Genomic DNA, 13367 nt, shown 5'->3' on the forward strand with positions numbered 1-13367 from the left:
CGGGAGTCCCGGCGCCGAAGCCCAGTTCGCATTCTAAAGGGCCGCCGGGCGGGGTCGGGGCCACGGAGTCCACGAATCTGCCCTGAGGGACTTAAATGCCTCAGAGAGACGCTCCCGCCTAGGTGTCTGGGGGAGCAAAAGGACTGGACGGTCTCCTTTTGGCCCTCAGATTTCCCTCTTTTTTATTTCTGAGAGGAGGCGCGGAGGAGGAGAAGGGCGGTGGGGACCTGTGCTGGCGCCGGCTTCTTTGTCTGCGCGGGCTGCGCCTAGCGCCCCTCGGGGCTCGCCCACCTCGGAGCCTGGGCGGCCCGCATTGGTTCTGGGGATCCGCCTGAGACCCCAAACCGCGAGGGGCCCCTGCGCTTCTTTCAGACCTAGGCCTTGCGTCCCTCCCACTGACCCCCGCCCCGCTCCTCGCCGCAGCGACCGAGCCGCGTCTGTAGCTGGAATTTAAAATGAGATTAAGCGAAAGTAGAATTGGCAGCCTCAAGTGGTGCCTGGAAATGGTTATTTGTGATGCTCGGGTGTGGGGAATTGTGTGGCGGGAAGGGCTTGCGGAGCTGAGCCCCGACAGGCGCTCTTCTCTGGACTGTTCTGTTATTCATTGCTGCTGGGTTCTTCAGGCGGAGATGGTTGTAATTTTTTAAATCGGTGTTTATTTCCTTTAAATGTCAGCTACGACCAATGTCCCTGAGACGGGGCGGGAGGAGGGGGAAATATTCTGGGGAGATGCTGGCAGCGGTGATTGAAGCGGGTGGTAATGAGCTGCTGCACAGGAGGCTGCGGGAAAGGGAAATAAAAAGCACGTTTTTAACCGAGGACGGCTGGCAGGAGCCCTGCGGCATCCAGAGCCAGGTTGCCAGGTTTTAATGCCTCTCTCCACCCAACCTTGGCTCGCCACCAAGCCCAGATAAACCCGCACGTAGAGAAATGAGATTATAAAATTAGAAGGAACAGTGTCTTTGAGGAGCGACAAGGAGGAGTGTGAAAAGGTAATCTTTCAAAGGGGAGACCTCTATAGTTACCTCGTTGCAAAAGGAAGAGATTGGTGGTTTTCCTCTTCTCCAGGCCGAAATCAGACAGGTAAAAGGGCCACTTCTGGCTACCTTCTGGTTTCCCTCCCTTAAGAATCTCCAAGGACTTAACTGCTGTATATATTTGATGTAATCATCGTTACTGCTGCCGCTCTGTGCTGGTGCAGGCTTTGGGCTGTAGGTAAGTTACCTCTATTTAATCCTCACACCACTCAGAGAGGCAAAAATTATCCCCATGTCACAAGGGAGGAGATGGTCAGAAATGTTAATTTGTTCAATGTCAGTAACAAAGAAGTAACGAAGCAGCCTGGCTGCTGGCTCCAAAGGTTCTCACCGGGACCTTGCAACTATCCACGTCAACCCGAGGTAAGTTACCACCACCTGTTCCCCGCAGGCAGGCAGTGTTGCCTCAGTTAGAAGACACTCACTGGCAGCTGGCAAGACTGTTAACACCTTTCTGTCCAGTTATGTGAATATAACCTAAAATAAAATGAATCACTTCTAGAAAGTATCTAAGACTACTGAACATTTTTAGGTAAACACTTTTAAAATGTTTATTATGTGCCAAGCATAAATTAACTCCTTTAATCCTCATAACCCAATGGGGAAAATATTATTAATAGTACATATGAAGAAACTGAAGCACAGAGAGGTCAAGTGACTTGTCCAAGATCACACAGCTGTAATTGTGAGAGAGCAGTGACTTGAACAGTCACATTTTAGAGTACAGCACTTAACCACTGCAAACTTTGATGCTGGTTTGGGCATCAAGGCATGGGATGTCTTTACCCAATGTCAGGTTATCTCATTTAGTTCTTACATTGGTCTGTGAAGTGCATGCTAAGTCATTTTAGTTGTGTCTGACTCTTTGCTATGCTGTGGACTGTAGCCTGCCATGTTCCTCTGTCCATGGGATTTTCCAGGCAAAGATACTGGAGTGGGTTGCCATTTCCTTCTCCAAGGAAACTTCCAGACCCAGGGATCGAGCCTGAGGCTCTTAAGTCTCCTGCACTGGCAGGCAGGTGCTTTACCACTAGAGCCACCTGGGAAGCCCCATGGCCTGTGAAGTAGATATCCTCATTTTTTAAGGAATACAGTTGAGATTCACAGAAGTAGTTTGTCCAGGGCACTCAGCAAGAAAAGGAGCCTGGGATCAAATCTGGCCATGCTTGATCCCAAGGTTGCTGCTTGAAATAAGCTATAAAGTAGCAAGACTTCCCTGTAGCTCAGGAGACCAGGGTTCGATCCCTAGGTTGGGAAGACCCTGTGGAGAATGGAATGGCAATCCACTGCAGGATTCTTGCTGGAGAATTCCATGGACAGAGAAGCCTGATGGGCTACAGTTCGTGGGGTTGCAGAGTTAGACATGACTGAGCAACTAACACACACAGTAAAGCACTGATACTTGGTTCAGGTCCAGCTGCACTTAATCCCAGAAGGTCTTCAGTTCCCAGGAGGTCCCCCTCTTCACTCTGTAAGTAGTAACCTCTTGTGAATCTCTCACCATGGCTTTCTTAACATTGAATTTATGTGACCAAGTTTATTTTCCAATCTTCCCCTCTTTTGTGGTTTCTTAACTTCTACAACTTGACTTTTCTACGTGCATTATACTATTAATTATGCAGAGAAGGGGACGGCAGAGGATGAGATGGTTGGATGGCATAACCAACTTGATGGACATGAGTTTGAGTAAGCTCTGGGAGTTGGTGATGGACAGAGAGGCCTGGCATGCTGCAGTCCATGGGGTTGCAAAGAGTCGGACACGACTGAGTGACTGAACTGAACAGAATGCAGGCTCAAATATGTGGCTACAGCCTCATGGTTATTCATTAACAGGCACAGAGACTGTTTAAATAATGCCCTGAGTGATGTTGAGCTGCTTAAGAAGGGGGTAGATGCTTGTACACTCTACTTAGCAGTCCTTTGGACTAGCATGTATACATGTGCCCTTACAGTAATTGAGGCCCAAGTTCACACATCTCTGAGATCTTCTTCATAGAATCCCAGTTCAACTAATTATTATTAATACTTTTAAATAATTTTTTGGTTAAATGAAACTAACACAAGATGGATATACAATCACTATCTTCCTAGTGAGCACTTTGTCACACATTCATGTGGCAAACTGCATTATAATACAAAACTTTTAGCTTCCCAGCTTATGTGCTAACCTTTAGATCTTACTTCTATTTAATGAGCCATAATAAACATCTTCAGAAATATTTGTTTGGTCCACAAAACTACAAACCTTTGAACTAATGGAAAAATAGAGAAGTACTCTTCAAGAAAATTTGGTTCACATCCAAAAAATCTGTAAAAAGATAAAATGTGATGTCAGGGGCAAAAATGAGTAAATCTGTGGGAAAAGGAGTTTAAAATAGGGTACTATTCCTCTATAATTAAAAGAGCTGTGGAAAAGCAATTAGCCTACAAAAAAATACCTTTAAGTATCCTTAGACGATAAATTCATTTCTTGCTGATGAGTAGATATTATTGACCAGTATTTGAATAATCTTAACACAATGGAAATTAAATCATATACATATGAGATCCACAACTTTCAAATCATTGGTAGATGATGACCCTAAATGAAACACAAAAAAGACGTTAAGTTAAATTTCAAAGTTGCAAGCATTCACCCACTGTCCGCCTGTCTGCCTTTCATTGATCTTTTGAGACAAAGTATCAAACATTTTGGTGTGTGTAAGAATGTGAATCTCTACTCTTATTTACAATGTAAAAGTAAATAAGATAGGAAGTATATAAAATTTTTAAAAGTATACAAATATAAATGTGGAGATGGTGACATTGGTCAATTCTATAGGTTCCAAAATGGTAATGAAAGGTCAAATAAAATAAAAGAGACCATAGCAAAAATCAACAAAACCAAAAGCTGGTTCTTTGAAAGGATAAATAAAATTGACAAACCATTAGCCAGACTCATCAAGAAACAAAGGGAGAAAAATCAAATCAATAAAATTAGAAATGAAAATGGAGAGATCACAACAGACAACACAGGAATATAAAGGATCATAAGAGACTACTATCAACAATTATATGCCCATAAAATGGACAACGTGGAAGAAATGGACAAATTCTTAGAAAAGTACAAGTTTCCAAAACTCGACCAGGAAGAAATAGAAAATCTTAACAGACCCATCACAAGCACGGAAATTGAAACTGTAATCAAAAATCTTCCAGCAAACAAAAGCCCAGGTCCAGATGGCTTCACAGCTGAATTCTACCAAAAATTTAGAGAAGAGCTAACACCTATCCTGCTCAAACTCTTCCAGAAAATTGCAGAGGAAGGTAAACTTCCATTCTATGAGGCCACCATCACCCTAATACCAAAACCTGACAAAGGTGCCACAAAAAAAGAAAACTACAGGCCAATATCACTGATGAACATAGATGCAAAAATCCTTAACAAAATTCTAGCAATCAGAATCCAACAACACATTAAAAAGATCATACACCATGACCAAGTGGGCTTTATCCCAGGGATGCAAGGATTCTTCAATATCCACAAATCAATCAATGTAATACACCACATTAACAAATTGAAAAATAAAAACCACATGATTATCTCAATAGATGCAGAGAAAGCCTTTGAGAAAATTCAACACCCATTTATGATAAAAACTCTCCAAAAAGCAGGAATAGAAGGAACATACCTCAACATAATAAAAGCTATATACGACAAACCCACAGCAAACATTATCCTCAATGGTGAAAAATTGAAAGCATTTCCTCTAAAGTCAGGAACAAGACAAGGGTGCCCACTTTCACCATTACTATTCAACATATTCAACTATTCAGCAATCAGAACAGAAAAAGAAATAAAAGGAATCCAAATTGGAAAAGAAGAAGTAAAACTCTCACTGTTTGCAGATGACATGATCCTCTACATAGAAAACCCTAAAGACTCCACCAGAAAATTACTAGAACTAATCAATGACTATAGTAAAGTTGCAGGATATAAAATCAACACACAGAAATCCCTTGCATTCCTATACACTAATAATGAGAAAACAGAAAGAGAAATTAAGGAAACAATTCCATTCACCATTGCAACGGAAAGAATAAAATACTTAGGAATATATCTACCTAAAGAAACTAAAGACCTATATATAGAAAACTATAAAACACTGGTGAAAGAAATCAAAGAGGACACTAATAGATGGAGAAATATACCATGTTCATGGATTGGAAGAATCAATATAGTGAAAATGAGTATACTACCCAAAGCAATTTATAGATTCAATGCAATCCCTATCAAGCTACCAACAGTATTCTTCACAGAGCTAGAACAAATAATTTCACAATTTGTATGGAAATACAAAAAACCTCGAATAGCCAAAGCGATCTTGAGAAAGAAGAATGGAACTGGAGGAATCAACCTACCTGACTTCAGGCTCTACTACAAAGCCACAGTTATCAAGACAGTATGGTACTGGCACAAATACAGAAATATAGATCAATGGAACAAAATAGAAAGCCCAGAGATAAATCCACACACATATGGACACCTTATCTTTGACAAAGGAGGCAAGAATATACAATGGAGAAAAGACAAACTCTTTAACAAGTGGTGCTGGGAAAACTGGTCAACCACTTGTAAAAGAATGAAACTAGAACACTTTCTAACACCATACACAAAAATAAACTCAAAATGGATTAAAGATTTCAACGTAAGACCAGAAACTATAAAACTCCTAGAGGAGAACATAGGCAAAACACTCTCTGACATACATCACAGCAGGATCCTCTATGACCCACCTCTCAGAATATCGGAAATAAAAGCAAAAATAAACAAATGGGACCTAATTAACCTTAAAAGCTTCTGCACATCAAAGGAAACTATCAGCAAGATGAAAAGACAGCCTTCAGAATGGGAGAAAATAATAGCAAATGAAGCAACTGACAAACAACTACTCTCAAAAATATACAAGCAACTCCTACAGCTCAACTCCAGAAAAATAAATGACCCAATCAAAAAATGGGCCAAAGAACTAAATAGACATTTTTCCAAAGAAGACATACAGATGGCTAACAAACACATGAAAAGATGCTCAACATCACTCATTATCAGAGAAATGCAAATCAAAACCACTATGAGGTACCATTTCACACCAGTCAGAATGGCTGCGATCCAAAAGTCTACAAATAATAAATGTTGGAGAGGGTGTGGAGAAAAGGGAACCCTCTTACACTGTTGGTGGGAATGCAAACTAGTACAGCCACTATGGAGAACAGTGTGAAGACTCCTTAAAAAACTGGAAATAGAACTGCCTTATGATCCAGCAATCCCACTGCTGGGCATACACACTGAGGAAACCAGAAGGGAAAGAGACACGTGTACCCCAATGTTCATCGCAGCACTGTTTATAATAGCCAGGACATGGAAGCAACCTAGATGTCCATCAGCAGATGAATGGATAAGAAAGCAATGGTACATATACACAATGGAGTATTACTCAGCCATTAAAAAGAATTCATTTGAATCAGTTCTAATGAGGTGGATGAAACTGGAGCCTATTATACAGACTGAAGTAAGCCAGAAGGAAAAACACCAATATAGTATACTAACGCATATATATGGAATTTAGAAAGATGATAACAATAACCCTGTGTACGAGACAGCAAAAGAGACACTGATGTATAGAACAGTCTTATGGACTCTGTGGGAGAGGGAGAGGGTGGGAAGATTTGGGAGAATGGCATTGAAACATGTAAAATATCATGTATGAAACGAGATGCCAGTCCAGGTTCAATGCACGATACTGGATGCTTGGGGCTGGTGCACTGGGACGACCCAGAGGGATGGTATGGGGAGGGAGGAGGGAGGAGGGTTCAGGATGGGGAGCACATGTATACCTGTGATGGATTCATTTTGATATTTGGCAAAACTAATACAATTATGTAAAGTTTAAAAATAAAATAAAATTAAAAAAAAATAAACCCACTTGGAAAAATAAATAAATAAATAAAATCCTTCCTACACTAAGCCTTTAGGGAATGAAACCACTGAGAAAGGTGGGATATTTGAGGGTTGGCTCTGATATGCATATCTTGCCAGAACAAGTTAATTAATGTACCCCAAATTAAAAATACTGAGATAATTAAATCATGAGTCAATTAAAAAAATCATTATATCACAAGTTCAGGCTGGGTGTGGAAATGGGAGATAAAGCTTAGGGCCTGCCAAAGGTAGGATGAATAAGGTAAGTGCTACTCAAAGTGGAGTTTGCAGATTGGTTTACAAAATCTGTTGCCAATACATGTTGAGATGTGTACAGAAATTGAGAGTGTTTGGAAACTCTTCTAGAGATTTTATAGTGCAGTAACAATCCACCAGAATTTCATTTTTTCTAGTAACTAATTTTGATTATATATGTACAAAAACAGTTGTCTGTGATGGCTCACAGATAATTTGTGAGGCACTGTGATAGGAAATCCATGCATAAAGCTATACCCCATCCCCAAATAGCTAGACCCTCAATAATAAGTGAAAGTCACTCAGTCATCTCCAACTCTTTGCGACCCAATGGACTATACAGTCCATGGAATTCTCTAGGCCAGAATACTGGATGGGTATCCTTTCCCTTCTCCAGGGGATCTTCCCAGCCCAGGGATCAAACCCAGGTCTCCTGCATTGCAGGTGGATTCTTTACCAGCTGAGCAACAAGGGAAGCCCAATAGTAAGGTGAACTAGAAAAAAAAAATTTCCTCATTAGTCTCAATCTTAGTGGCAAGCAGTGATGAGGGGGTGTTCTCTCACCAAAATGTGAAACCACAATCTGACTATCAAGAATCTGTGGCCCAAATACACACTTCTGTTTGATTTCAAAAACTTCAAGTCAAAAACTAATTTTTAAGTGTTTGGGTTGAAACTGCTCCCAGGCACCTAGAAGAAACAAATTCAAATTGTCTCTAGGAAGAAAAACCCCATTCCTTTAAGTCAGGCTTCAAAGAATTACAACAGTAATGTGCTGTGCTGCTGTGTTCAGTTGATCAGTTGTGTTTGACTCTGTAACTGCATGGACTATAGCCTGCCAGCCTCCTCTGCCCATGGAATCTTCTAGCATTGGCAGGCAGATTCTTTACCACTGTGCCACCTGAGATGCCCCATTGAACATATGTTCGCAATCAAAAATCACTAATGTACTGACTTGGCCTTTCCATATATCAGTAGGAACAAGTTTAAGCATGTGTAAAATTTGGAATATTCTTATTGGGACATGAAAATAAAATGAAAAACTCTTCTAACCAGTTTTTAAAATTTAAAAAAAAATCACTAATACTGTGAGAAATCAGAACCCAGTGAATCAATAGAAATAGTAAATAACTAGAATCAGACCCTCAAAGACTTCAGGTATTGAAATTATCATCTGCAGAATAGAAGATGTATATATTTAATAAATGTAGAAAAATAAAATAATATTTCAAAAATGTAACTAAGATAAGAGACTATTGAGAATGACCAGACATTCTCAAAGTGAAAAATCTGATAACCAAAATTTAGAATTCCAAGGACAGGGGCATCTGCTCTGACAGTATAGAACATTGGACATTCTTGGAGACTTGTTTCCTGTAAAACAATTAGATCCAGCATAAAACATAATTTTCTTATGTTATTGGGCTTATAGAAAGTAAAGGAAATCTACTAAGAGACCAGGAAACTTTAAAAATGAACCAACCATAAGGGGAAACAAGAACCACATGCAGTGAGCACATTTGAGAGTGTCTTCCCAATTATATGGAAATTCAATATATAGTAGCCAGGACTGCAGATCAGAAAAGGAGAAAAATGGACTTTTCATTAAATGTGCTGAGACAATTGATTATTCATATGGGAAATAATAAAACTGGACCTGTACCTCCCACTTAGGGCCACAGGCTTAAGTATAGGGCCTTTCACACGCATGAGCCTCCTCCAAGGCCTGAGAGGGGGACAAGAAATGGGTTCAAGTGGTAAGATATTTGTGCAAAATTTGTAAAGTAAGTTAATCTGACCATACTAGTTAAGATAATTGTCTTTTTCTACTCTATTTTACCACCATATTTCTGCTTGTGTAGACTGTCATTGGAGTGTCTGTAAGCATTTTTTTGGATATGGCTAAAGGGAACTCGATTTGGAGATTCATGGTACTTGAATTTAGTTGGGTAATTTGGTGTGGTTTGAAGACATTGTGTGTTCATATAAGTTATTGCCAGCTGCTGCCCCAGTAAAGGATGACTTCCAGAAATACTGTTACCATCCATTCTACAGACCTAACTGGCATCATGATATGTAGGTACAGATTAGAGGTTATATCATAGACCATGTCCTGTGGCCTCTGGCACCAGAAATATATGGAGAGTGAAGAGGTAACGAGGTGTGAAATGCAAGAAGCCAGAAGCTAGTCTGGAAAATTCTTTCAATCATAAGATGTTTCAAAATGTAAGTTCTCTTCTGTCAGAAATACATGATATAATGCCATGCTTGCAATTATAGCTATATTACGTTTTTGATAGGATCACCTGAAATGTAATTTAACTCAACCATAATTCCTATATTCAAAGAGCATAAAGCTATAGTACTACTACAAACAGCAAATACATCTGTAAGTGGTCCTGTGTTTCACCATTCCCAATCTATTGAATCACATATTTAGTGTGTCTGATGCACCTTGCTTTGACAGTCTGATGTTTCCAGAAAAAGCAGTACACAAAATTGGCACTGATGCAGTGGAATGGCCTGAGAGACAAGCACTCCAGTGACATAGATAAACATAATCATCTGTATACTAATATGCAGTATTAGTGTGAATCATTTGGTGATAAATGCATTTGACTGCTTTTGCTATGCCTTAAATCAATTTTATGTTTTTCATAATTGTTAACTATACAAAAAATTAAATATGATGAGAAAGAGTTATTCTAAGGAATGTCAAAAATAAAACTAAATTTAAAATGAGATAAGGTTTTAAAATGTCAAAAACTATCTTATTACAAAACAATATGAACCAAAAACTCTGATGGTTAATGTCATGAAGACAAGGAAAAGAATTAAGATAGCCAAGAAAACATAAATGATAAAAATAAAAGTTGATAAAGAAATTATATATATATATATATAGGTGTGTGTGCATACCTTCCCAAACATGAAATAAAGATGAGAAGAAAGATGAAAATAATTTAAAAAGTTTACATGCTCAATACTTGAAAGTATAAAGCAGCTTCAATTTGACAAATTGTTGACTTGGATAAACATCATGATCTTTCATTTTGTTCTGTTCAGATGGATAATTTCACCATTTTAATGAGAGTTTTATAAAAGTTTTTTTTTCAAAATAGTGACCTGATTAATATTTATAGAGACTAAAATCACACAATAAATACAAAAGCTTCTCAAGTAGATATTTTGAAAAAACAAGTTTTTAAATGGTCAAGCCACTGTGAGATTCTGTCTGGACCATTTCAAAACTATAGGATTGCTTTTATTATTTTGTTTGTAAACTCTTTTAACAAAACATATGAGTTTGTTCATATAAGATGGATGTTCTGAATGGATGAATTTATTAAGGCCCCTCAAAATTTATGAAGACTCCTCAAAATATAAGAAATCTATGCAGTTTACTAAAGTATATGCCATCAAAAATGTAGGAAAAGAAGTAGTATTAATATAAAAGTGGGTTGGGCAGTTCACTGATAAAAATGTTATGCTATTTTCCTGGATTTTGTGGGGTTTGTGATATTTGCTAGCTTTCTAAAAAATTTGTACTTTGTTTTAATTTTTCTTCTTAACAGTCATTCTCTTTTACACATAATTTATTCTTTTTCTTAAAGAGGACCCCCAAGTTATATATCTGGATCCAGCCCTGATGAGATACAGTATTTAGCCACTGTATATAGGTATATCCTTACCCAATATGAAAAGTAGCATCAATTCTGACTAAGGGAGCATCACTTCCAATTGATTGTGCTCATGCAGTATAAATTTTTACATATTTTGTGTGTTTTTTAATTTTATTTTTAATTGAGGTTTAATTGACATACAGCATTGTATTAGTTTCAGGGTACAAAATAATGATTTGATATTTTTATATATTGCAAAATGATCACCACAATAATTCTAGTTAACATCTGATACCATAGGTAGTTACAATATTTTTTCTTGTGATGAAAACTTTTAAGACTTACTCTTTTAGCAACTTTCAATTAGGTAATATAGTATTATTAACTATAGTTAACATGCTATACCTTACATCTCCATGACTTATTTGTTTTATAACTAAAAGTTTGAAAGTTTCAACTCCCCTTACCCATTTTACCCACCCAACCCTCACCTATGGCAGTCACCAGTCTGCTTTCTATATCTATGAGCTTCTTGTTTTTAAGATTCCACATATAAGACATCATTCTGTATTTGTCTTTCTCTGACTTATTTCATCCAGCATAATGCCTTTGAAGTCCATCCATGAAGCTGCAAATGGCAAGATTTTATTCTTTTCTATGGCTGAATATTATACATATATATGTACACATGTGTATGATTTTTTATCTACTCATCCATCGATAGACATGACTGATGTTTTTTCCATCCATTTGGAAACAATAAATGATTTGGAGGTTGTTTCCAAATCTTGGCTATTGTAAATATTACTGCAATAAAACATGGGTGCATATATCTTTATGGTTCAGTGTTTTCATTTTCTTCAGATAAATACCCAGAATTAGAATATCTGGGTCACATGGTAATTCTAATTTTTTTTTTTAAGGAACTTACATACTCTTTTCCATAGTGACTATACCAATTTATATTCCCATCAACAATGGACAAAAGTTCCCTTTCCTCCACATCCTTGCCCACACTTATTTTTTTCTCGTGTTTTATAATAAGCATTCTGACAGGTATGAGGTGATATTTCATTATGGTTGTGATTTTCATTTCCTTGATGATTACTGATATTGAGCATCTTTTACTGTATGTTGACTGCCGGGAGCCACCATAGGAGATCCCACCCATGACAAGGTCATGTAGAAGAGATCTGATGAGCAAGGTGGATCAGAACTCAAGGGACCGCCTGAATCTGCTCGAGCATCTACCCTAAAACCAGAATCTGGCTGTCTTACTGTTCTGTGCCTTTCACCAACTCTTTTGACATTAACAGGGGGCTATCCCCGACCACCTTTCTCTGGAAAAAGTCAACTTAGGGCTTTAGTTAATCAGTCTCCTGGACATGAAAGGAATATTTCTATTTTAACCCCTCTGTTGGCATTTTAGCTTGCCTGACAGGTTTATCCATACTCTTGCAATTAACACACATGATTGTTCACAACTCCCCAACCTTGAAAGCCACGGGAAGCCAAAACATTCTAAAAGTCTTAATGAGCATAGAGTCTTTAAAGGGATAAAAAGTTATTAAAATAGATAGTACTGGTAAAGGGCTTCATTACTGGGCCAATGCTTGCTGCCAAGTGTCCATATCCCTTACCCATTGTGCACCTGGGAGTACATTAGTTAACGTAGTTAGAATGTAAGAAAAACTAGTAGCAGCCTTGGAATTAACCGCATCAGAACTTTGAGCTAATTGGTTCTTTCTTTGTTGTGACCCACTACACCTTTGCTCTGTGAGAATGTAACTCTGTTTAGTACTTTTTGAGGCTGGGAAAAATAAAGAAAAAACACTTTAAGGGAAAACAAGTTTTCTGGCTGATCAGCCTTTATCAAAAAAGGGTCATAAAATGTCCACAGGCTTCCAAGGTCAGAAGATAATGTACACAACATTGTTTATGGAAAAGGTATGTAGATAAAGTCTTGGTCTTGATAAAGACAAAACAGATGTAATGTTTGGGCTGACTCTGTATGACTTTACATCTTTCATTTCTCTCTATGTACAAGTCAAGGTATAAAAGTTTCTTTTGAAAATAAAATTATGGGCCTCACTCACTGAAGCTTGGTCTCCCCTTGTCGTTCTTCTTTTTTCTTTTTTCCTCCTTTTTTCCTCTCTGTTCTTTTTTCAGGATGACTCCTTGGAACACAAGAGATTTATTGGCTTTCTGTGTCAATCAGAAAAGATCAAGCCTCTGATCTCTCCGCTTAGCTATCCTTATCGCCTAAGCCAGCATCCTGAGGGTACCCCTAGATCCTGCTGGGTCTAGCCTAGGGGTACCCTCAGGATGATGGCCTAGGCGATAAGGATAGCTAAGCGGAGAGATCAGAGGCTTGATCTTTTCTGATTGACACAGAAAGCCAATAAATCTCTTGTGTTCCAAGGAGTCATCCTGAAAAAAGAACAGAGAGGAAAAAAGGAGGAAAAAAGAAAAAAGAAGAACAACAAGGGGAGA

General features: G+C 38.3%; 1 long non-coding RNA gene across 1 annotated transcript in view; it reads right to left on the minus strand.

Annotated features, from left to right (window-relative positions):
* Positions 1-2258: 2258 nt before the first annotated feature.
* LOC133246021 (uncharacterized) overlaps positions 2259-13367 on the minus strand; it is a 107349-nt gene continuing 96240 nt past the window's right edge. Inside the window, exons 5-6 of the long non-coding RNA XR_009735870.1 lie at positions 3476-3618; positions 2259-3345 (exon numbers count right to left, since the gene is read on the minus strand). This is a non-coding gene — a long non-coding RNA (uncharacterized LOC133246021). The remainder of the gene's footprint in view (positions 3346-3475; positions 3619-13367) is intronic.

Source organism: Bos javanicus, chromosome 4 (genome assembly GCF_032452875.1).
Source record: "Bos javanicus breed banteng chromosome 4, ARS-OSU_banteng_1.0, whole genome shotgun sequence".
Lineage (NCBI taxonomy): Eukaryota > Metazoa > Chordata > Mammalia > Artiodactyla > Bovidae > Bos > Bos javanicus.